The sequence below is a fragment of the Protopterus annectens genome, chromosome 3.part1, assembly GCF_019279795.1.
Source record: "Protopterus annectens isolate FY-2018-M chromosome 3.part1, PAN1.0, whole genome shotgun sequence".
NCBI lineage: Eukaryota > Metazoa > Chordata > Ceratodontiformes > Protopteridae > Protopterus > Protopterus annectens.
The window spans coordinates 734,265,091-734,289,413 of record NC_056732.1 but is presented as its reverse complement, the minus strand read 5'-3'; positions in this window follow the sequence as shown (position 1 = coordinate 734,289,413).

Below are 24,323 nucleotides of genomic sequence, written 5' to 3'. Positions count from 1 at the left end.
TGAAAACATTAGCATTAACCCTAGGTGTGGTGACTGGGAGAACCCACTCAAATTTAACGAGCTTCTTTGGCAACTTAAACTTAATGCCAGTACACCACCTGGATTGAACAAAACTATTTCAATCAAACCTGTTTTGAAATCAAGAGCTGAAAAGTTGTGAAGCATTAATTTATTTACTATTTGTTTTTAGGAAGTTTTAACAATGTTTTATTATTTATAAGGTATAGTTTGTTTTAACTGCATCAATGTTTTTATACATAGTGGTGAATTTTTATTTAATTGTTTATTTAATAAGAATGCCGCGGTGGTATGGCAGTAGCATTGTTACCTCACAGCAAGAGGTTCTCCCGTTCGATTCTCGGCTGGGCTTGGGAGTGCCTTGTGTGTGGAGTCTGCATGTCCTCTCCCCGCGGATGGGTAGCATTGGAAAGACATGCATGCGTAAATGGGTGTGCCTATGCTGAAGGTTGAGCGTCAAGCTGGCACCTCGGCGTTTCCTAAAAAAAAAAAAAAATCTACTGCCAATCATTAGCAGACCAGAGTTCCGCTGTGGCGAGCCGAAAGACAAACAACAACAACATTGTGGTTCACTTGAATAACTGTTTAACCATTCTTAATACTGGAAGCTTCAGTGTGTGTTCAACAGACACAATTAATTCAATTAACTTTAATTGATAGTAAATTGAATAGCAGGTCAAGTTTTCTTAGGAAAATCAAGTCAAGGTGGGTACTCAATTTTATTCTGATGAAGTCTCAGGCAGAGACGAAAGCACTCAACAGTAATAAATTCTAATATACATTCTTCTTAGTGCTCATACATTTACTAACAAGCACCAGCATCCTTCACTGATACATTACCCATACTGCCTCCCTTAGTATGGCAAAGGCATTTGATATCTTCCAAAAGGATGGAACTGTTGATGGGTTGAGGGCATTAAACATATATCCTTATGTATGAAGATGGATAGCCAACTGACTTAAGGATAAAAAACACACACTGAATGGGTGATGTTTCTTCAGGCAGACATAACGGACCAGTGGTATCCCCTCAGGATTTAAGCTGGGACCCTTTCTGTTTGGCATGCATTTTCAGACTGCTAAACTAAAAACAGTGATCTTTGGTTAAAGTTTGCTGATGATAGCATGTTCTGTGTGATTATTGAATCCTCTTTGAATATATACACCCTCCAAAACAAAATCAACTCCCGAGCTCAAACTAAACACCAAAAAATGCAGCATCACTCTCTTTGGCAGGGAGAAACACTCTGCATCCTACTGCATGGAAAACCCTTTACCATACAAGTCAGTGATCAGGGATCTGGGCATATGGGTCAATAGCTCCCTCTCCTTTGAGCATCACATGGCAACTGTAGTTATAAAATCTTTCTACATTTTACAAGTAAATGCCGAGAACATCTCTTCTAAAATGTGGGAAGTAACTGTACGTCTGTATTTTGCTCTAGTCGGAACGGTTAATGAATGTAATTGCACCCTTCAGCATCTATCTGGCTAGGAAAAGAAAAATAGAAAAAAATGCAGAGGATCCTAACAAAAAGCACCTCTGGTCTCACAGATTGCAGCTACAGGTGAAGTTCTTATCCTTGTGCTCATTGTTGTACAGGCTCCTGAAGGGAGATCTGTGCCTAGCATACAGTGCCCTTAAAGATCATGTTATTCTCAACCTTCTTTTCCTCAACAAGTCAAATTGTACTGCCCAAACCACAACCAGAGATCTAAATCTTCATTAAGAAATAAACTAAATGGAGAGAGAGGGAGGGAAAGAAATTTTCATCTAGTGTCTCCCCTTGCCCTGGAATAAACTCCTCCAGCATGTCAAGCAGCATGGTTCCCTGTCATCCCTGAAATGTAGCTTGGACAGTTAGGTGGGTAACCTTAAATGCATCACCTTCCTTACAAAAGGTGGTAGAGCCTGGGGGTGGGTAGTGGCCTTTGGTCTCACTTGCCTTGTACAACCTATGATCACGGGATCCTACTGTATCACTCTAGAAGGTAATTAGCACAAATAAATTTTTAATAGTAGAGGACTGAATTTTCCTTGTCTTCACAGAAATCTGGCAGGCTTATACAGTCCACTCTGAAGTCAGTCTCTTGCTCAACTTTTCCTCTTTTGAGAAGTAATGAGATGCATCCCTGGAGGCTGTAACCAGCTGCCTAACATATGCATAACCCTCACCCTCAACCCTCATGGATGAAATATCCAGATTATGAGACAAACTTCCAGAATAAGAAAAAATATTGGACAACTATAAGCAGAATTGCATACAGGTCAGCCAGTGACATTGCCCTATTCCAAGTGTAAATCAAGAAACTGACCTTTAACTCTTAGGAAAACCAAGTGAAGATGGTCACTGAAAGGTGCACAAATATATCAAAGTCAGAAGAATTCTATGATGGGGGAATAAGATATATAAATGCCATAATTATACAGCTATGGCCACCAAACCAGGGCCGAAGCACTAAAGGCGGAGGAGTGTTCATATTCACCAAGGATATTCACACCTCCAGGGTAGTTGCCCAACACAATGCATCTGAAATTCTACACGTGCACCTAACACTAGGTAAGACTGCAATCCAAATTGTAGCTTGCTACAGATCCCCCACCATGCCCCAAGATTCTCACTACACCTTTATAAACATATTAGATAATATTAAGATACAACTAAACACCCTAATACTGGGTGACTTCAACTACCCTGCTATTAATTGGGAAAACTACTCGGGTACCAACACCTTTGCCCAATGGTTCTTGGAATTCATAAATTCCAACGCCCTGGACCAACTAATCCATAGACCAGGAGCTCAAATATCCTAGACCTGGTCATTACCAACATGGGAGATTGAAGCTCCACACCAGTGGTCACACCCTCGTTGGTCAGGTCTGACCATAAGCTAATCACCCTTGACATCCACCTAAAAACATGCTGGCTATGCCCTTGCAACTCCCACTCTAATATCATCCACCCCATCCAACTACTACCTTTCTTTCACCTCCACTAAGTACCTTGATGATAGCAAGCTCAGATGCTCATAAGCCTAGTACTTATTATACAGCAGGAACATCTCATTGCTACATTTGTTAATGCCTGTTATGTACTTCACAGATAAAGATTCTAGTTGTCTACTGATGTACTATGTTCTTCATCTGTAAATATGTTGTAAGTAATTTCTATGTTAAATTGTTAATCACTATGTAAGCCAATGTAACTACTGTCTGTTTATTTTACTGTGGAGCTTTTCTCCCCGGGCCTCTGCTGAAAATGGACCCATGTCCAGTCGGACACTCCCGGTCAACAAATTTAAATAAATAAATAAATCCACGTATCCCACCCCCTCCCCCCCAGTAGGGAAACCTCCATAAAAAACTTCTCCAAAGCCAACTTCATGCTACTCAAGTCAGAAGTGACACACTTCATGACACCTATGCAGACGGGAACTGGCAGTCTGACCGCTGTATTCTACACTAAGGTACTATATGAGCACATCCACTCGTGCATTAATCATGCCATTCCAAACAAAACCAAGACGGTCTCCTCCAAAAAAAAAAAAAAAAAAAGGAACCCAATCTGGTGGTCCCCTGCCATAAACAAACTATAAAATAGAAGGAAGAAACTGTTGCAGAAAACAGGAAAGCCCCAGGATGCAAAAATCTCCCTTACCAGCGTCAGTAAAAAGCTGAGATCCCTCATAAAATCCTCCAAAGCTAGTTACGAAAATAAAATTGAAAAAAGATTCCAAGGACAACCACAAGGCATTCTACAGTTATGTCAAGAATCTAAATGGCAATGCTCAGATCTGCTCTGAGCTACAACAGAATGGCATTAAATATGCTGATCCCAAGGATATTGCCAATATCTTGACAGATCGATTCAGTGCCAACTTCACCCCCCTCTCACTCCTAAAGTGCCCATCTCAATACCAAAAGGTTGTCAAATTCCGGTACTCATGGCCACACAAGTAAAAAACGCACTCTCCAAAGCTAAGAATACAGCATCCATAGGACAAGATGACATCCCAGGCTGTGTACTACATGAACTAAAGAAAGGAACTGGCACCTCACCTAAGTGTCATGTTTAATCATTGCCTGACCTCAGGCTTCGTGCCCAATGAGTGGTGTACAGCTACAGTTATACCACTCCACAAGGGGGGGATCAACCTTGGATCCCGGGAAAGACACTTACCATAAATGTAGATGTTAGAGTTTATTCACTGTTGCAGTCATTACATTTGGGTTATCTGCCTGCAGGTAGCCCTCAGCCAGCCTTGGATTCCTGCATCGGATGCTGTCGCTTCTTCCATGACATCAGGTCATTAGGGGTATAAAACATGCAGCCGACGCCATTACATCATTCTTTCTTGCTGCATGGTACCCAAAGCAAAAGCAGTTCGCAATTGCCGGTAGGCCAACTCCGGAAATTTCGTTTTCGAGTTTCAGAACCGAAGTCTTCAAAAAAGCTAAGTACCCCATTGGGGGATCCTTTTTCTTGCTCTTAACCGATGTCAGTAAAAGTTAACAATTGTATTACCTGTGGAAAGTAAATACCTCAAAGACTTTCATTTGTACTGCATTCCTTGGTTAGGCCCAGACCACGACGTCCCTCGCTGCCGGTTTTGTGCCTTTTTCAACCCCCGGACTATTCGTTGTCGGTTTCTTTTTGCAGCAAATTATTTTATCCGACACAGGAATCCAAGACTTTGATATTCAGGCTGGCTGAGGGCTACCTGCAGGCAGATAACCCAAATGTAATGACTGCAACAGTGAAACACTAAGAGCATCTATCATCCCATCAGTCTGATGAGCCTAATCTGCAAAGCCATGGAATGCATTACCATGGAACTTATAAAAAAGACACTGGCAACCTTCAAACACTTGACCCCACCCAGTTTGGTTTTGTAAAGGGACAATCTTGTCTCCTCAACCTGATTGACTTCTTCGAATCAGTCTCCAGAGCCGTGGACGAGGGTAAGGCGGTCCACACAGCCTATCTGGACCTTGCCAAGGCTTTCGACACCATCCCCCAGTCTGGGATTATAGACAAATTTACTAAGCTGGGCATTAATCCCTACGTCACTCGATGGGTTGCCAAATGGCTTACTGACAGACCCCACACTGTAAAAGTAGTAGACTCAAAATCCATCTCCAGACAAGTGACAAGCGGAGTACCTCAGGGTTCAGTCCTGGGACCATTCTTGTTTGGCATCTACTTCTCTGAAGTATAGGCCAGCACTAAGGGACTCTGGCTAACAAAGTTCACAGATGACTGCAATCTGGGAGCCATTATTGAATCCCCAAATGATGTGGATATTCTACAAAAAGGCCTTACAGAAATAGATGCTTGGTGCCAGAGCCATGGGCTCAAGCTAAATGCCAAGAAATGTATAGTTATCCCCTTTGGGAAAAAACATGCACCCATGAATTACTACACAAGTGGCAGTACACTAAACACTAAAAGTGTGATAAGGGACTTAGGGACACAGATGGACAGTGGTCTCACCTTTGATAACCACATAGACACAACAGTCAGGAAAGCCTTCAGTGCAGCACACCTCATCACTAAGGGCTTTTCATCCAGAAAAAAAGGAGGTCATTGTCCCACTGTATCCCTCATTAAACCCATTATAAGAGTACGACGCCCTGTTTGGTATATACCTCACAAGACATCTGCAACAACTGGAAAGGCCACAGAAATACCTCACTAAAAGAATCACAGGCCTAAAACAGATGCCCTATGCTGACCGTCTAAAAAAACTCCATCTATACTCTGTCGCATATCAGTGCTGTTGGACATGCTACACTTAAAGAAATCCCAATCTCTCAGACCCGCATGCTCCAGGGATCTAAACCTAGTCATCACAATGAACAAACATGCTGGTTCCTGACCCAGAGACTCCCCATACTCAGGAATAGGCTGCCCATACATGTCAAGCTGAGTGCCTCTTTGGCCCTCTTCAAAAGGAACCTTAATTATTGGATGAGAGAGGAAATTCACCCCGGGGATCACGTCAGTTGCCCTGCTAGACAGGGGACCAAGGAAGTAAATATTCTGGGAAGAAATAGTCAGGGAATTGTTTTGGCTAGGCTTGTATAGGCCCTAGGGCCGATATCATAGTACCAACCTATGAACCTATCACTCAATTTTCCTGCTATTAGTACATTTTGCAAGCAGCATGCTAATCAACCACATAGCTATGGTGGCCAGTCTCAGGCCATTAACTGATTCACTCCACAACAACTTAGGAAGGCTAACTATTAACTTTCCCCACAGGAGCAATGCAACATCCTGAGCTGCTTTTCAGAAAATCCTTTTCTAAAAACAAACGTGTTCATAACTCTTACACCACAATTGCAAAACTAAAGTATAAACGCGCAAAAATGTTCACAACAATGACTCTCTGAACAGATGTTCCTAACTAACAGAATGTAACAGACAGACAAGTATAAACACAATGTATTCAATCACACACAGCTCTTCATATGGTACTAATGCTGATATCCCAAGTTCATTATCTTCATTTTACCAATGGCAAAAAAAAAAATCATACATTTTGTATTTTTTGTTTGTTTTTAAAACACAAGTGACAATATCATAAGAAGCATCAACAGCTAGATACCTCTATCTGCTGCAGATTTGTCCACTTAAAAAAAAAAAACTTTCCTTTCTCAGGAGCTGTACAAGATGAAGTCTTGTCAGTGGCAAATGTTTCTACCAACGACTTCAACCTTCTACAAATACCTTGTAATACTGTCCACATAACACATGGTGCTCAATAATCATGGCAACATGATGGTACAACATATTTCTTAATGTATAACTAACAAACCGTTTATATTTCTTAATGTATAACTAACAAACAGTTTACTTAATTTACTATATTTTAAATGCTGCGCATCTAAAAGGCTACAAACGTAACATATTTTCTTTGGGCTTTCTAACATGTTGTTGGTTCCAAGTCATGGCATATAAATGTAAGTTATGTGTAAAACACTTAATATTGCAAATCTGCATAATTACAGCTACAGACAAATAACATATTTTCCTTCCCTGTGGCCAAAAGTCACATGTCCTGTGTAACTTCCTTTTACATAATCTCAGTTGCATCCTCTTTCCTGACACTTAATATTACTTGCGTTTGCCAGTAAAAAATACACAAAGTACCATTCTGTGCAGTTCTATACCAAAGTAATATTCCTGCACTTCTGCTAAGGCCTTTAAGCCCATTTCATCTCAGACTGCATGTTTTTACTACCTCTCTTCAATCCCGAACCAAACTGCCATACAGTGGATATAAAAAGTTTACACACCCTGTTAACATCCCAGGTTTTTGTGATAAATAAAATGAGACCACAATAAATCATTTCAAAACTTTTCCCATCTTTAATGTGACCTATAACCTGTACAATTCAATTGAAAAGCAAACAAATCTGTTAGGCTAAAAAATATAAAAAATAAAAAATGTACAGTAAGCTAGTTGCATAAGTGTGCACACCCTTAAGCTAATATTTTGTTGAAGCACCTTTTGATTTAAATTACTTCATTCAGTCTTCTTGAGTTGAAGTCTATATTCATGGCACATCTTGACTTGGCAATACTTGCCCACTCTTCCTTGCAAAGTGTTCCAAATCGGTCAGATTGCGAGGGCATCTCTTGTGCACAGCCCTCTTCAGGTCACCCCACAGATTTTCTTCTGGATTTTGGTCTGGGCTCTGGCTGGGCCATTCCAAAAACTTTAATTTTCTTCTAGTGAAGCCATTCCTTTGTTGATTTGGATGTATGCTTGGCATCATTGTTGTGTTGACATGTGAAATTCCTCTTCGTCTTCAGCTTTTTAGCAGACACCTGAAGCATTTGGGACAAAAGTGACTGGTATTTGGAACTGTTCATAATTCCCTCCACCTTGACTAAAGCCACAGTTCCAGCTGAAGAAAAGCAACCCCAAAACATGATACTGCCATCACCATGCTTCACTGTGGGGATGGTGTTCTTTTGGTGACGCAAAGTTTTGTTTTTGCACCAAACGTACCTTTTGTAATTGTGGTCAGAAAGTTCAACCTTGGTCTCATCAGACCATAACACATTTTCCCACATGCTTTTGGGAGACTTGATGTATAGTTTTGCAAATTTTAGTTGAATGTTGTAATTAAATCAAAAGTTGCTTCAACAAAGTATTAGTCTAAGGGTGTGAATACTTATGCAACCAGCTTATTGTACATTTTTTATATTCCCCCCCCCCCAACAGATTTGTTTATTTTTAAATTGAACTGGACAGGTTTATAGGTCACATTAAAGGTGGGAAAAGTTTTAAAATGATTTATTGCAGTCTCATTTTTTTATATCATAAAAACCTGGCACTTTAACAGAGGTGTGTAAACTTTTATGTCCACTGTATGATTCCCAATTAATAGTAAGGTAATTAAAGTCACCAATGACTAAGGCACTGAGTTGGAAGCACTAAGCTTAAGTATGTGCTACGGGTTTTCTGGGTCATGGGGGGACTTGTAGCTTGCAAAGAAATGGTATGGTGATTTTAAATGTGGAGAAGACAAGAGCAGTGTCCTACTTGACCAGCCTTGATGTACATTTATTTTTTGTTTAAACTGAGACTCCCCCCAACTGTAGTCTCTGCTTGTATAGCAGCTGTTCCTAATGTGTGGAAAGTATCCTTGCACTGCTGGGGTGCTCTCTGCAGCTTTAAACCATGTCTCAGTGACTGCACATATGTCAGTGTTCTCTAGGTTGAGGAGAGCTTGTAGGGAGTGGAGTTTCTCATTTAGATTCCTAGCACTGAGCAGTAACACCTTTAGACTTTCTTGGATTTGATTTACTATATTGGAAGTATTTTCATTTTGCATTGACTAAAAAGGTACACTGGGGCAGGACAATGTTTTTGCTAAAATTTAGAAGCCTAGAGGGGAAAGGTGTAGACAATCCCTGGCAAAGCAGCATGGTCTGTTGACCATTTCATTCCATACTGACAAATGCTGCACCCCCTTAGAATGACACCAGAAACTAAGCCAATTATTAAAGTCAGTCATCTTCTGTTCGTACTATGGCATTGTCCTTGGAGAAGATACAATGTTTCTCAATGCTAGACTCATACTAGTCTGGGATACATTCTGAGAGTTCCATGATGTCTCTGTTTACATAGTCTAGGGAGGTACATCTCGGGTCATTTACACCCACATGGACTATTGACCGTTTCATACTGGTACCTGTGGTCCAATTCCCTGAGTGTGTGTGTGTGTGTGTGTGTGTGTGTGTGTGTGTGTGTGTGTGTGTGTGTGTGTGTGTGTGTGTGTGTGTGTGTGTGTGTGTGTGTGTAATATGGCAAATCCTGGACCCTAATAAGATACTTTCCCTTGTTCAGCCTGCTAAGAGGGACATCAGTGTGTCTCACAATGGAGTCTCCACTGACCAGAATTCTCATCTGAAATGCATGGTATTCAGTGTCATTTATTCTATGATGGTCTTTTCAATGAAAGTGTCTTCACTGAAATCATGCACCTCTTGTGCATACAACTGTAATGTGTTCACCATATGGCTCATTTCTGCCCAAAACGTAGAAGAGTACAAAAAGCAGGACCACTGACTTAGGGTGGAAGATAACACATACCCTGCAAGACTGCAGTGGCAAAATTTACCTGCTCCTGAAGTGAGCATTGATTTTACAATGCCTAGTAAAACTGTGGGTGGAAGTCCTGGTGGCTGCTTCAAAAATGTTTTATGAGTACACATTTCTGAAAAAGGTACCTGTGGTAGCTTCCATTTTAGCGCAGTTAAGATTTAATCTGTCCCCTGCAAAGTATTTGGGATTGTTTTATTTATGTCAGGAAGGCAAGGATGCCTAAAGAGATGGTGTAATTTAATTTTTTGTTCCTTTCAATGCAGTAAGTCAGCTACCTCTGCACATCCTTTAGGTGCAAGAACTTTTCTCCCTCATTTTGGGGTTTTGGGAAGGAGAATGGTAACTGAGAGCTCAGTTCAAAGGCATTTCGGAGATCAGCCTAAATATGAAGTAGAGGCAGGCTGGTCTGAAGTGTCACCTTGTCCCTTGGAAAAATGTACAGGGCTTTTTACACATAAAGGTATTGAGTCATGAGATTCCACTTGATGCAACCAAAAAACAAAGAGTCTTTCAGGAAATGAAAGGGACTGTAACTGTGTTAGTTGGTTTGGGGGAGGTGGGTGGCTGGAGGATTCCAATGTGTCTAGTATTAACTCAGGGTCTTAAGGTCCTAAGGAGGGAGGAACTGTTCTCCAAGTGCTCTCAAATGAAAGATCCCTTTTAAAAACAGTTTCCTTATGAGAATAGATGCCACCAGAGGATCCAAATGTATGAGAGCTGAAACAGAGATGTACTTTCACTGAGATAAATAGCATACCTTACCACACAAGGATATTACATAAAGCAATACATCCTGGACTGAGTTTGCCATATGCCAAATAACAGTCACTGCACTAAGAAAAAACAGTCTATTTTTCAAATCAAAATTTCCTTGTGGCACGCATCCTGACTTCCTGCAGTACATCAGTAGAAAGGAGTTCCAGCAAGGAACCAAGACTCCTAGCCTCTTGGTTAATAATTTGGAAGCCCTTTGATCTTACATAAAAACTCCTAGCCTCCTGGCTAATAATTCTGAAGCCTTTAGATCTTACATAAAACACTTGCTGAATTTGCAGCATTTAAGGGGCTGGGAGAATCTGCAGTTCTCTGTTTTAAGTGGAATGGCTGGGAAACCCAGAGTTGCCCATGGCTAAAATGGATTTATAATGACATATGATCCATCTTCACCTGCCTGAAAAGGACCCAGGGGAAGAAGGAGTCCAATATTTCACTGGAGTGAAGAATGATCAATACTCATGGCTCCTCTCATGGGATATATTGTACAGAACTTTCTGAGTTGGTGATTTGTGGGGGAAGTGAGCATACCTCCTAAAAGGATACCCCATTTTAGAATCAAATTGGTGAACATCTCCAGCTCTTGCTTCTACTCATGGAGGTTAGGCTGAATTTGCTCAGCTTGTCTGCCATAGAGAAGTGAGCTGAAAGGATGCAAAAGGTCTGCAAATGTAGATCTGGCTGGCCAGCCAGGTTCCTGCTAGTAATAACCAGTCAGCACAGCTGACAAGAGTAAGCTTCCCTTTGCCTACTGAGAAACCAAAATGACTGGGTTGCTGTTCAAGACTCTCTGATTCAAAGTTTCCTTAAATACATGAAGTGCACTTATTAGAGCAAACAGGGATAACATCCGTTTCACATTGATGCATTTGGCTCTGTTCTGGTGGTTTAACCTTCCCCGAGACTTGAAGGCTTCTGTATGGGCTTGGGCTTTCCAGGTAAAATTTAATGAGCCTGTCATCAGGATTTGGGATGTCTGAGGGTTTCAAAATGACATAGACATACCTGGGCTATCTAGCTCCTGGGATAGCCCTCTTTATGATGAACAGGAATGACAAGTAACACCTCCAGAGATCAAACATATTATGGCTTCAGGTTTGTGGGCATCAGTGGATCTTATTAACAAGAAGCCTGGACATAGGGGCCACAATGATGGAGGCAGGCATGGACAGAGTGCCTTTAGAGCAGCCCTTGGTGTAATACAAACCTTTTCTACTGCATGCAAAAAAAGCTCAGTATGGACATATTTTCTGGTGTAAATAGTCTACTTTCCTCTGATGTCCAACACTGCTCCTAGGTAGGTTTGCCTGCGAGTAGGGATAAGAATGGAATTTAAACAGTTCAAGAAGATTTCCAAATGTGTCAAGGATGAAGTAGTGCAATCCAAGGAATTCTAATGTGCCTAAAATCAGACAGTCATCAGAGTGCAGGTAAACAAGAATGGCGAACTAAGTGAGATGTGCTACGACGGAGAGAAGCATTTGGCAAAAACCTTGGCAGATCCAGACAGCCCAAACAGCAATGGCAAACTGAACATGCTTATGCCTTGCTACAAACCTCAGAAACCTGTATTTCTTGCATATCAGAAACTGGAGGGGGCACATCTTTTAAGTCCAAGGTGACCTTGAGCCCATTTGGCAACAGTAAATGAAGCAGGACTGCACAGTTATTATTCTGTATTTCTTTTATGACATCAGACTTTAGTCTGAACAGGTCACTGTCTCCAAGGTACCTCTTTCCTGGGTGACAGAAATAGCCTTGAATAAAATCCTGTGCTTCCAGAGGGATCATTTTTATTGTATCAGAAGAAGAAGTTAATCTGACATGGGATAAGCTATGGCCACCTGGTCTGATGGCAAGGGAGTATACAACTAAAGGGTAGGGAAACTTTCTGAATTTAATTTTGTATCCTGAAGCAATGCAGTCCCTTAACAAACAGACTGTCATTGAGAATTAACTAATTTTGGAGGGGAGAAAGGCTCTCCTGGCAGGCCTGAGGTGGATGATGTCCTTCAAATTTTGTTTTATAGGGAGGGAAGCAGACAGAAATGGCAAATGAATGAATTTTGACTGAAGAATGAAAAGGGCATGAGCTCAAAATGACGTATGATTTTCTAATACTTGGGTTTTCTGTCCCCTTTCATAATGATCTTGATGTGTTGTCTTTTCGGCTTTTCCTGGTTAGGGGTCGCCACAGCTTAACTCCGGTCTTCTAATGATTGGCAGTTGATTTTTATGGTGCTGAGTTGTGCCAGCCCGACGCCCAACCTTCAACGAAGGCACACCCATTCACGCATGTCTTTTGGAAGACACTCGACTGCGGGGAGGACATGCAGACTCCACACAGAAGGCACTCCAGCCAAGAATGGAACAGGAGAACCTCTTGCTGTGAGGCAACAAGGCTACCGCTGTACCACCACGGCTTCATAATGGTCTTGATGACTTATAAAAAGATAGCCGTCAACCTCCACATGATCAGGTTGGGGTGTATGATAGTTGCCATGCTCTGGGTTAACAAGTTTATCTTCTGAAGAAGCAGGCAAGGTTCCTGCCTGCTCAGGCTGTAGAGAAGAAGAAACCAATACTACATGCTGCTTTGGGCAAAAGGTTGCTATCAGAACCACACTTGGCCCTTCTTGCTTGATCTTCAGTAGTAACCTGGGGATGAGAGATACAGGAGGGAAGGTAACTAGACCTGTCCAATGAAAGGAGAAGGCTTTATTCTTCCAGGCCTTGTCAGCCCTTTCTGTTTGTGTCCCTTGTGCAATAGTTTTCCAATTGCCTGTTTTCTTTTGTGGCAAAAATGTCTATTTCTCTCACACCCTATTTCTGAGTTAGTTCTAGAAAATTGCCTTTGTTTAAACTCTACTTGTATTGGGTCACTGTCTGACCTTTTAAGGTGGTCTGCTAGATATTTATTGTCCCTTGGTAGGTACTGGGCCATCAGATGTACAACAAAATAATCCAAATAAAACTAAGAAAATCCCCCCCAAAAAATGGAAGCCTTGCAAACACCACTAAATAAAACTTATTTTCACAAATAATTAAAATAAGTGCTTTCGTCCCAAGATTCTCAGGACTTCAGATATTAACTACCACATCCTCAAACCTTTTAAATAGTCCTCCATTAAAATCACATGACCAAATAACTGTTTGTCTTAAAGAAAAATACAATTTAAAATAAAATCTAAACCCTCTGCTTCAGCACAGTATTCAAACTAACCAAGTCAATAATTTATTTATTTATTTATAAATGTAAACTAACTATATTTATTACTACTTAAAAATATTAAACAAATAATGAAAACCTATAATAATAAAAATTAATATATTAAATATTAAGTAAAAACTAGCATTTTATAAAATTACTTCCTACCCAAAGCTTTTAATTTTAGAATACATTTAATTGAGCCATAGTTAGTCATTCAAACCAGGCCACCTATTCGCACTTAAAAAGAGCTGCCAATAGAGTTCCCTTTTCTCTAAAAGGAGGGTCCATGGAGCCCCTCCCCCATTATTACAATCTACCTTTTACCAGAACCACAAACCTGAACCCATGTCCCGGTAACTGCTGTACATGCTTGAACAAAACATTCATAGTCTTTCCTTTCCTAATATCGTAAATATGCTCATAGATCCTATAATTTTAAATGACGTTTAGTTTTTCCAATGAAAAACAGGGATAGTTCTGACAAACAGCTACATAAACCACCGTCTTACTTATACAGCTACATTTACCCCTTTAAGATAATTCGCTTATCCCTTATAACAATTTGTTGACAAGGGTGAATGTATTTACAGTACCCACATTGTCTACATTTGCTGAATTACCAGAAATAGGGCTCCTTGGTTTCTCCAATAATTGTTTTAAGTTCCACCCCCTTTGGTAAACTATTTTTGGGCTAGTCCCTGAGACATGCCTCAAAACATCCTCCTCATTTACTATGGCCTAATTTTTTCTCATAACCCCATTAATTAATTCACTATCTACATTAAAGGTAGTAATAAAAGTGTGGACATAGTCAATAATTATCCACGCCTTATGGGTTGTCAAATTAACCTCCCCTTTGTCCCTATTCATTGCTAAAATGGTTCTGAAATGCCCCCTGTCCTCTTATTTATCACCTCATACATTAATTCAGTAGTCAAAGATAGGGGGTATCCTCTTTTTATAAACAAAGATTTTAATTCACATTCCTCAAAACATTTTTCATATTTTTGACCATCCTGGCAGCCCTTATAAACTGGCCTTTAACAACAGCTCATTTCTCTATTAAGGGATGGTTACTAGTAAAATATAAAAAGGAATTTGAGTATGTAAGTTCCCTAAAAATCCATACTGTATACAAATTCAACCTGAAAACCTTTTCTAAAAAAAAATCTAAGTATGCTATAGCTCTCTCATTCACTTCTGATGTAAAGCTAAAAAATTGTGGGCTTGAAGTCAAATATTCAATAAAACCATGCATTTGGCCCTTATCACCCTTCCAAAAAAACACATGTCATCTAGGTATCTAACATAAAATCTATAAAAATCCTTCAACCTTCCCTGCAAAATACATTCCCTTTCCCATTCCACCATAACCATGTTTGCAAAAAGTGATCCAACTTCTGAACCCATGAGCACTCCCTTACTCTATAAATATCATTATCCTTCTAACATAATAAAATTAATGAATGTTCATATAAATTAATACTCCCCTGTGGCACCTATTTGCGTAAAAGGAATTTACAAAAACATTCAGTGCCCTTGTCATGAGGAATAACCACATGAAGATCCTTAATACCCACTGTAATAAACGCATAATTTCCATGAAAATCCAATGGAGTAAATATTTTCCAGGAATCTTTACAAACTTGTTTCTCATCCTCCAGGAATTTCCTTAAATTAAAATCCAAAAATTTTCCACAGGCGGAAGTAATGGATCGTCTCCCACCAACAACAGGGCATATGGGAGGATTTTCACTAGGTTTATGAATTTTAGGGATGCCGAAAAAAAAACAAGAATGGTAAGAAACAATACATTATATTTATCTATTGTAACAGATCCTTCAATAAACATGCCATTTGACTCGTTCCAAATACCCAGATAGGCTATATTCACTTCATTAATGGATGCTACTCCAACTGTACCCTGCTATAACATTTCTTCCATCCTATTAACATAATCATCTGTATCCATCATAACCAAACCTCCCCCCCGTCCAGTTTTATAACCCTTATATTGGAAATTCTTAACTTGTTTAAGTGGTCTCTCTCTATTGCAGTGATATTTTGCTTTCGTTTCCTACCTTTAAACATTCCCGCAGATCAATTTCACAAATCTTTTCATACAAAAGCAGGCTAGAATGTAAAGGTGGATTAAAAGTGCTAGAAGAATGCAAACGGACACAGCAGGGTTAAGCTTGTTAAACATAATAGCAAAATTTAATTTTCTCACAAAGTGATTCAGTTCTAATAACACATTTGCTATATTTGCAGGTCTAGCAGGAACATAGGTCAACCTCCTATCCAATAAATTAATCAAGGTAATGTCTATTTTGAAGGAAGAATAAATATAAATGTTTAAAGTCTCCTTCCTCATTAATAATAATGTCCAACTTACTCAAGTCGTTCTGTCCCTATTCAATATTCAACGCCACAGCCATGTTATAAGTTCAAAAAAGCATAGCATCTTCCATTTCCTGCTCAAAAGCCTCCTTCTGGCTCAATTCATCAAACAAAGTGGGTGATTCCTCCCCTTCCACTGTCCCCCTGTGATTGGTAGATTTGTGGGTTGGTTCGGGGGGAAAAGCTGGCCTGGTTTGAATGACTAGCTCAATTACATGCATTCTAAAATTAAAAGCTTTGGATGGGTAGCAATTTTATAAAGCACTAGTCTTTACTTAACATTTAATATATATGTTTTATTATATGTATTCATTATTTGTTAATTATTTAATTTCATAAGTTCTATTTTTAAGTAATAATAAACAGATATAGACAGTTTAATGACTTGGTTAGTTTGAATACTGTGCTGAAGCAGGAGATTTAGATTCTATTTTAAATTGTATTTTTCTTTAAGGCAAATAATTATTTGGTCTAGTGATTTTAATGGAGAGCTATTTAAAAGGTTTGAAGATGTGGTATTTAACATCTGAAGTAGTCCTGAAAATCTTGGGATGAAAGCACTTATTTTAATTATTTGTGACAATTTTATTTAGTGGTGTTTGCAAAGCTTTCATAGAGTTTTTTTTTGGGGGGGGGGGTGGGGGGGGTGGATTTTCATCAGATGCAGAACTTTGGACTGAGCCACTTCTCAGTACTGTATAGTTAAGCAGCACAGAAGGTAAGTGTGGGTATCTCCCTGTTTACTAATGTACCACATCACTGTGGTGTATTCAGTCTTTAAGAGAACTCCTGGGTTCCAACGCTCTTTGAATAGTACCATGCTTTTGAGAATTACCAACATTTCTTTAGGTTTATATGACATTTTGGGTAAGTTTGGTCCCATTTTCTCTGAACTTGTAAACCGACAGAATGTGCGTCTCTGGCCAGGTCTGAAGCATCTGGGGTTAAGATTTGATTTTCTGGCCAGAATTGAAAGCTTAGATGCACCACATTAATTCTTTACCTAGGCAAGGGAGAAGTTGCATCTTGTGGTTGAGGAAGTGTGTGTTGACACCACAAATTGTTGAGGCACCACTGAATCCTCCTCACATGCAATTTTGCCTGGGGAATCATTAAAATGCATGATGCCACTTACTGCAAGGCTCTCAGGACTCTTCTGTCTGAGATGGCTATTTGGCTGAAAAGTGTCTGGAAGTATTGAGTCTGGAAGGTGAAATTTTCCTCCGGAAGGAAAGCCATTTGATTTTCCCATGTCTAGCAACCAGGAACATCAGCTTTAATGTTGGAGCCTGATTTGACTTTATTACATCAACGGCAAAATCTTGATTTGAGAAAATAGTCATAGGTGAAAGGCTGATGCCTGACAGATTTGTCCTGAATCAGACAAACATCCAGACAGGGGTAAATTTCAACATCCTTTGGCTTGCAGAAGCAATTACTCGAGCTAGACACCTTGTGAAAAGTCTAGGTGCAGTACACTAGCCAAAGAGCGTAGCAGAAAATTGAATGCTTCCCACCTACTCTGAAGGGGGAGATACCTCCAATGAACTCTTGAAATGGGGATGTGGAAGAATGCCTCTTTTAGGTTTAGAATGAAGGTGATAACACGGGCAGAATTTTTTGTTGGTTAAACATTCTGAATTTGGGGACTAGCATGAACTTTTTTGCAGTGACAGATTCAAGATAGGCATCCAGGTTCCTTTATTCCTTGGCACTAGAAACAGTATTAACTAATAGCCTGCCATTTTCTTTTAGTGGAACTGGTTTTACGGAGCCCTGCGCTAGCAACAAATCAACTTGTACTAATGCCTCCTTCAGTTGTCCCTTTGGGACAGAAGGAATACCAAACAGCTTTGGAAGTGAGGCAAATTGCAGTTTGTAACCTGATTTTACTATGTGTAGGCCCTACTGCTCTTGAGTGAGGTTTGTCCATTCCTTTAAAAAATATGTGACAGTCTTCCTCCTAGTTTTAAAGGAGCTGGGGAGGTAAGGGTTGGGGTGGGACATGGACTAAGGGGGAGAGGAAGGTGTCCAGCTGAGTCATGGCTGCTTACTGCTGTGCCTCTGAGACTAGGATTTGCTAGGCATGTTTCCTTGGTCAGAGCCTGCAACAAAGCACTGACAGTCTGCATGAATTTAGCCTTGTCCTCCAGTTTCTTGAAAAATTGTTTCAGGCTTAGGTCCAAACAAAAACTGCTTGTTCAAAAGTGCAGCCAAAAGCTCTGATTTCACATGTTCTGGAAGAGGCTTCTCCCTTAACCAAGCATGCCTATGACCCAGATGCAGTCACCCTGCTTGACACTTCTAAAGCATCAAAGCCACAATGTACATAATGCTTAGCAACCTGGGAACAGGAGTTGCAAACTGGGAGCTCTCATGACTAGGATGGCAGAGTTGTAAACTTTCTTGCCAAATCTGTCAAAGGTTCTGCCTTCTATCTCACTTGGCAAATGGCTTCTAGACATACTCCCCTTAGCTTCCTTGGGACCTTGAGACACCACCACAAGATCTGCCACAGGATTTTGAAAAAGCTACTTAGGGGAATACAAGACTTTGTAAAAATGATAACTCATTACATTCCCAAAGCATATGTTCCCAGTTATCTCTTTCTTCCCCATCACACCTCCAGCATTTGCCGTCTACCTGGGGAAAAAACATTCGGAGACTAACTGGTGTATAAAATACCTATGAAAACACCTCCAAGCAAAAATCCTTAATCTTATAGACTTTGGTGCATTTCAGGGGCCATGCAAATTTCTCTTATTGTTTCCTTATGAACTGCTTATCCATACTCTTCCAAATCTTTTCTAACCTCATTGGATTGATTCCTATAGTTATTGTTCAATATTTTATGCCCTGCTAACTATTCCTTTTTGTAACAGCAGCTTATGTTCTAGATTGAACCAAAAAAAATATCAGAGCAGGTCTTTCACTTGAGATTCCCTTATCCCTTTCTCTTTGCCTATACTCTGATATCAATCCTGGATAGACAAGGCAGTCTCTAGTCTAAAGTTCAAATCTCTTCTTGGCCTCTTCCATTCTATTACCTTTCGCTCTCTAGTTATTTGCTCCCACTAGCTTGGTTTCTTTGCCAGTTTTTGCCAGTAAATTCCAGCTCCCTCTTGTCTATTCTCTGTACCCCTAACTGCAGTCAACTTTACTGGCAGAATCCCCTTTTTGGGATGAAAAACATTCTGGAGTAGAATCCTTTTCCCCTGTGGGACAGAGAAATTGACTGAATAGTTCCTGGAGCCAAAAGTTCCTGATGAAGAGAAGGAATATGAGGCAGATGGCAAGGAGGAGGCTAAGGAATCCCTAATAAATGATGAAGGGATTTCCAGTTCATATAACAAAGAATCCAAGAATCCATAGTGATATGTTGTCAAACCTGGAAAGGGGTGTTAACCTGAGAGAAAAAGGAATCTGTCCAAGGCGAAGAAAGGAATGAATGTCAAGACAGAGGAAGATTTGTCTGGAAAAGAGGATTGCTTCCCTTTAGAATCCTGAGCAAGCTTCTCAGACAACATGCTGAGAAAATCTTGCTGATCAAGGATCGCTTACGATCAAAGGGCGTCTTAGAAAGGTAGTTCCTTCGAAACATATGGCTAGGCTAGAGAAAATGTTGTTTAAGGTTCTGCATAACCCTCACTTAATCCTGTAAAGTTTCAAAGAAGTCTGCAGCAGCAGTGCCAAACAGATTCTGGGTATCCAATGGAGAGTCCAACAACTTGGCCTAGATATCATCAGGAAGTGACTGCAACCTAAGCTAGGAATACCTCCTGATAACTGACCCTGACATAGCTGAGCTAGGAAGACACATTAGCACAACATAGTTGAATTTGATGGAATGACAAGCTACCTGTGAAGCAGAACCTAATAACGGAATGTCAAAGGACTTAGCTTCAGAGTGAATCATGTCAGCCTAAACACCCACAGATTTAGAAAGCAGAACTCATACCTGGGTCATATGGGTCTGATAATTTATGGCCTTGAAGGCTAAGGCGGCAGAGGTATACACCTTCTTACAGTACCTGCCCATAGCCCTACTATCCTTATCTGAAGGCAACTGTTTAAAGGAAGGAATTGGTTTACAAAATTTGTCAGCACAAAGAGAAATCACTGCACGGTCAGAAGATGGATTCTTGTAAACAATTTCTGATCCTCAGGGACTTTGTAAAACCAGTCTTTTTTTTTTTTTTTTTTTAGGAGCAGGGGTGAGACTACGAAGCCTGTGAAGCAGAATATCAAGGAGCGCTTCCAACATTACATGGATATGGATAATAAGATACAAGCAGTTAATGTTTTTAGTCCCATTAGTGTTATACACGTCAGGCAGATTTTTATCAACCAGAGGAGAAGTTGTTGATAGCAATTAACAGAGAGCTGAAGGACTTTATCTGGGAGGGGAAGATGGCAAGAGTCAAGTGGGATAAGATGATTATTCCAGCAGAACAGGGCAGATTGGGATCAAAAGATTTGAAGGGGTATTTCAGAGCTACACAGCTAAGGCTCTTGTATACAATTCAAGCAGAAAACTATAATTCAAAGTAGAAAGGGAAATTGATGAAATGGCGGGGGGGGCTCAAGAAAAAGGAGAGACTGGGATTTTGGATGCAAGCCTTTGAAGAGAACAATAATCATATGGAATATTATATCTATAAAGTAGGAAAAAGTATCCTATGAACTAAGCCAACAAGGGAATGGAGAAAGGAGATTCTGCTGATAGGGATGACTGCAATTACGGATATAAACAACAGACAAAAGGGGGTTGGAATTTATTGGAGAAAACTGGCAAAGGAACCAAGGTATTGGGAGCAAATAACTAGAGAGGGAATGATGACAGAATGGGAAGACGCCAAGAATTTAGCTGGACTACAGGTTAGTGATTGGTATCAATCCTCGACAGGGAAGGCAAAGTACAGGCAAAGAGAAAGAAAATACAGGAAGAAGGCAGGACTTAAATGAGCTATGTAACGTATGACTGAAAATGATTGGGTAGATAAGTGATGTATAATGTTTGTAACTCATAGAGTGTCAGAATAGTTTGTGATGTAAAATGCCTGCAACTGAGATTGTGCTGGTGTGGTTTATTTTCACTTATATAAATGCATGATTATTAAACCATCACTTATGACATAGGCAAAGACTTTTTTTAAACAAGAAACAAGGGCAGAAATTGAATAATTTATGTAATGTTGCTTACATTATATGATATAGAGCAATATACAGCTGAGTTGGGGATTTTTGGAACAAAGGCTTAGTCTTGGGCTTTCCTATAGGATGGATTGTTTAAAAACTGTTTTACTTAACTGATATTTAGCACAGCATTTGCGCATAGCTGCACATCATGCAATGGGAGTTAACATGTTAGATGCAAAAGCTTAAAAAAGTCAAAAATTTTCCCTAGATAACTGCTAAGGAGCCCTCCTAAGCTTCCTTGCATCTCGGCGCACAGCACAGTTGCACACTGCTGCCCAGAAAGCAACCCAGCTACGCTTGAGACACTGGCACAGGTTTCTACCCCTAAACCTCCCATGGATTAGCTGATTTTACTAGTTCTACAGCAGAACCTAGCCCATCTAGCCTATCCTCAACTACTTACTATAGAACACATATGACAAAATGGAAGGTCAGTTTCCCACTATTTCTCCAGTCAGCTTGATAGACATGGGCATCCTGAGGCAATGTAGCAATTGCCTCATGTATACAGACAACCTGTTACTCCTAAACCATACAAATACAATATATGAAAGATGTATCTATACTATGAATCTGGAATCAATGCTCTCGCTCTCTCACAAACCGAATACCAAGCAGATTGTCAGCACCCACACTCCACCTTCCACACATACCAAGCAGGATGTCAGCACCCACACTCCACCTTCCACACATACCAAGCAGGATGTCAGCACCCACACTCCACCTTCCACACATACCAAGCAGGATGTCAGCACCCACACTCCACCTTCCACACATACCAAGCACACAACACATAAACCAGTATATGTTGAAGTACTCACTAGAAATATACCAAAAGAGCAGAGACCTCACAAACATAAACCTTCTGCTCACAATACAGTCCTAAAAGCACCCACTATACATAACACATGCATCAGTGTTTCACTCAATAAGCCTCTAAGGCAAAGCATATCTAAACCAAATGTCTTGGTCATAGGTGACTCCACAGTGAGACACAAAGATGCCCTACTCACTAGGCTGGACAAGGAGAAGGTCACGGTCAGCTGCCCGTCTGATACCAGGATCCGCCAAACCACGCATGCACTCAAGTCTCTCAACAACAGGTACTGTTATGATTTTGTCATAGTCCATGCTGGAGTGAATGACTCAAGATAGTCCATGCTGGAGTGAATGACTCAAGTTGTATCTCAATGGACTATATGAAGAGAGACATGACTGAGCTTTCAGACTGTGTGTCCCAGGCAGGTATGTCCCTAGTCCTAAGCAGCTGTCTTCCCTCACCCAGGACGATGTCACAATACAAACAAAAAAATGACTGACTTGGCTTAGCTTCTGGTATCAGTCCAGGAGGATCCAGTATCTGACAGCCAGGGATGATACGGTTGACAGACCATGCTGCTTTGCCAAATAAGATCTTCACCCGTCACATCTAGGCTGTAGGTTGCTGGCAAAGGTACTCGTCTCCCCCCATAGTGTCTTTTTCAGGCTATGTCATAAGAACAGAATTCCTGACATAAAAATATCCTCTAGAAACAATCTCAGGGTTATACTGCTTAATGCTAGGAGCCTAAATCAAAAACTGCACTCACTGGATGCACTTCTCACCCAGGAAGATGCTGATATGTGCACAGTCACATAAACATGGTTCACGGCATCACAGAGTACCCCAGCCATCCAGGGCTATAATGCCTTCCAGACGTTCAGATCACAAAATGAACAAGGAAAAAATAAAGGGGGGAGTATACATCATTAAAGACAAATACACCTCAAGACTGGTTGAATAGTATGACTCCCTAGAGTTACTGCACATCCAACTAACTGTAGGAAAGAGCCCCCCCCTCCACATCACTGTTAGCTACAGGTCCTCCACAATGTACCATGGAAAGCACACAGCATACCTGGACCTACTTGAGTCACTCACAGTACAGCCAAATACCCTGGTCATGGGTGACTAATTATCGTTCCACTGACTGTGTAACATATGAGCACAAATGCTCTCACCCAAAGGTTCCTCGACTTTGGTAAAAGAAATGCTCTGGAGCAGACAGTCAGCACTCCTACAAAGGGCTGTAACATCCTTGACATAGTGCTCATCAACATAGGGGATCACTGCACCACCCCTTGTGCGGGGCCCTCCTTGGTAAAGTCTGATCATAGATCAGTCTCGTTCATAAAAAAGACTATGCCCAACACACCTTCAGGAGCAAAAAGGTTAAAAAATTTCTCCAGAGCAAACTATAGCCCACTGAGCAATGGCATCAATAGTTTCAAACCCCCTGCCAAGATTGACAGTAATGACCCGTATACAAAGGTAAAACACAAATGTTCTGTATAAAACACCTATATAAATGTATAAATTCAGCCGTACCAAAACTGATTAAATCAAGATCCTCATGAAAAAATAAGCTACCCTGGTGGACATCCAGCATAAATAGGTTACACAATAAGATAAATAAATTGCTGTCAAAAAACAAGAGGGAATGGTTCCCAGCAGAGGAAGTACTCCCTCCAAAGCACAAACAAGCAGATTAGACATCTTGTAAAGTCTAACACTAATTACGAAACTAAATTAGCATCCCTAGGCAAGGAAAATCACAAAACATTTTTAGCTATGGCCGAAATCTAAAAGGAATGGCCCACCTTTGTGACAAACTAGCTGTGGATGGTACCACTCATACTGAACCAGAGGACATCACTAACCTGCTAGTGGACAGGTTTGGCAAAAATTTCAGCCCCCCCCCCCCCATCGTCTCCACCAATCATGCCCCATAACATGTCTGTCACCAGTCCTCTGCCTAGTATCTCCAAACAGCAGGTCATAACTGCATTCTGCAAGGCCAAAAACACAGCCTCTAGTGGGACTGGTAACATCCCAGGCTGCATATTAAATGGTCTAAAACAAGAGTTAGCAGAAAGTACAGTTTTGTACGTACCATAAATGTAGATGATCGAGTGTTCACCCTGCTGCAGTCATCACACTTGGGTTATCCTGCCATGTATGGTCCCAAGTCGGCCCGAATTCCAAAGTCTTGGTCCGGCGTCGGTTGCTGTTGCTTCTTCCCTGACGTCAGTCTGCCAGGGGTATATAAAGAGGCAT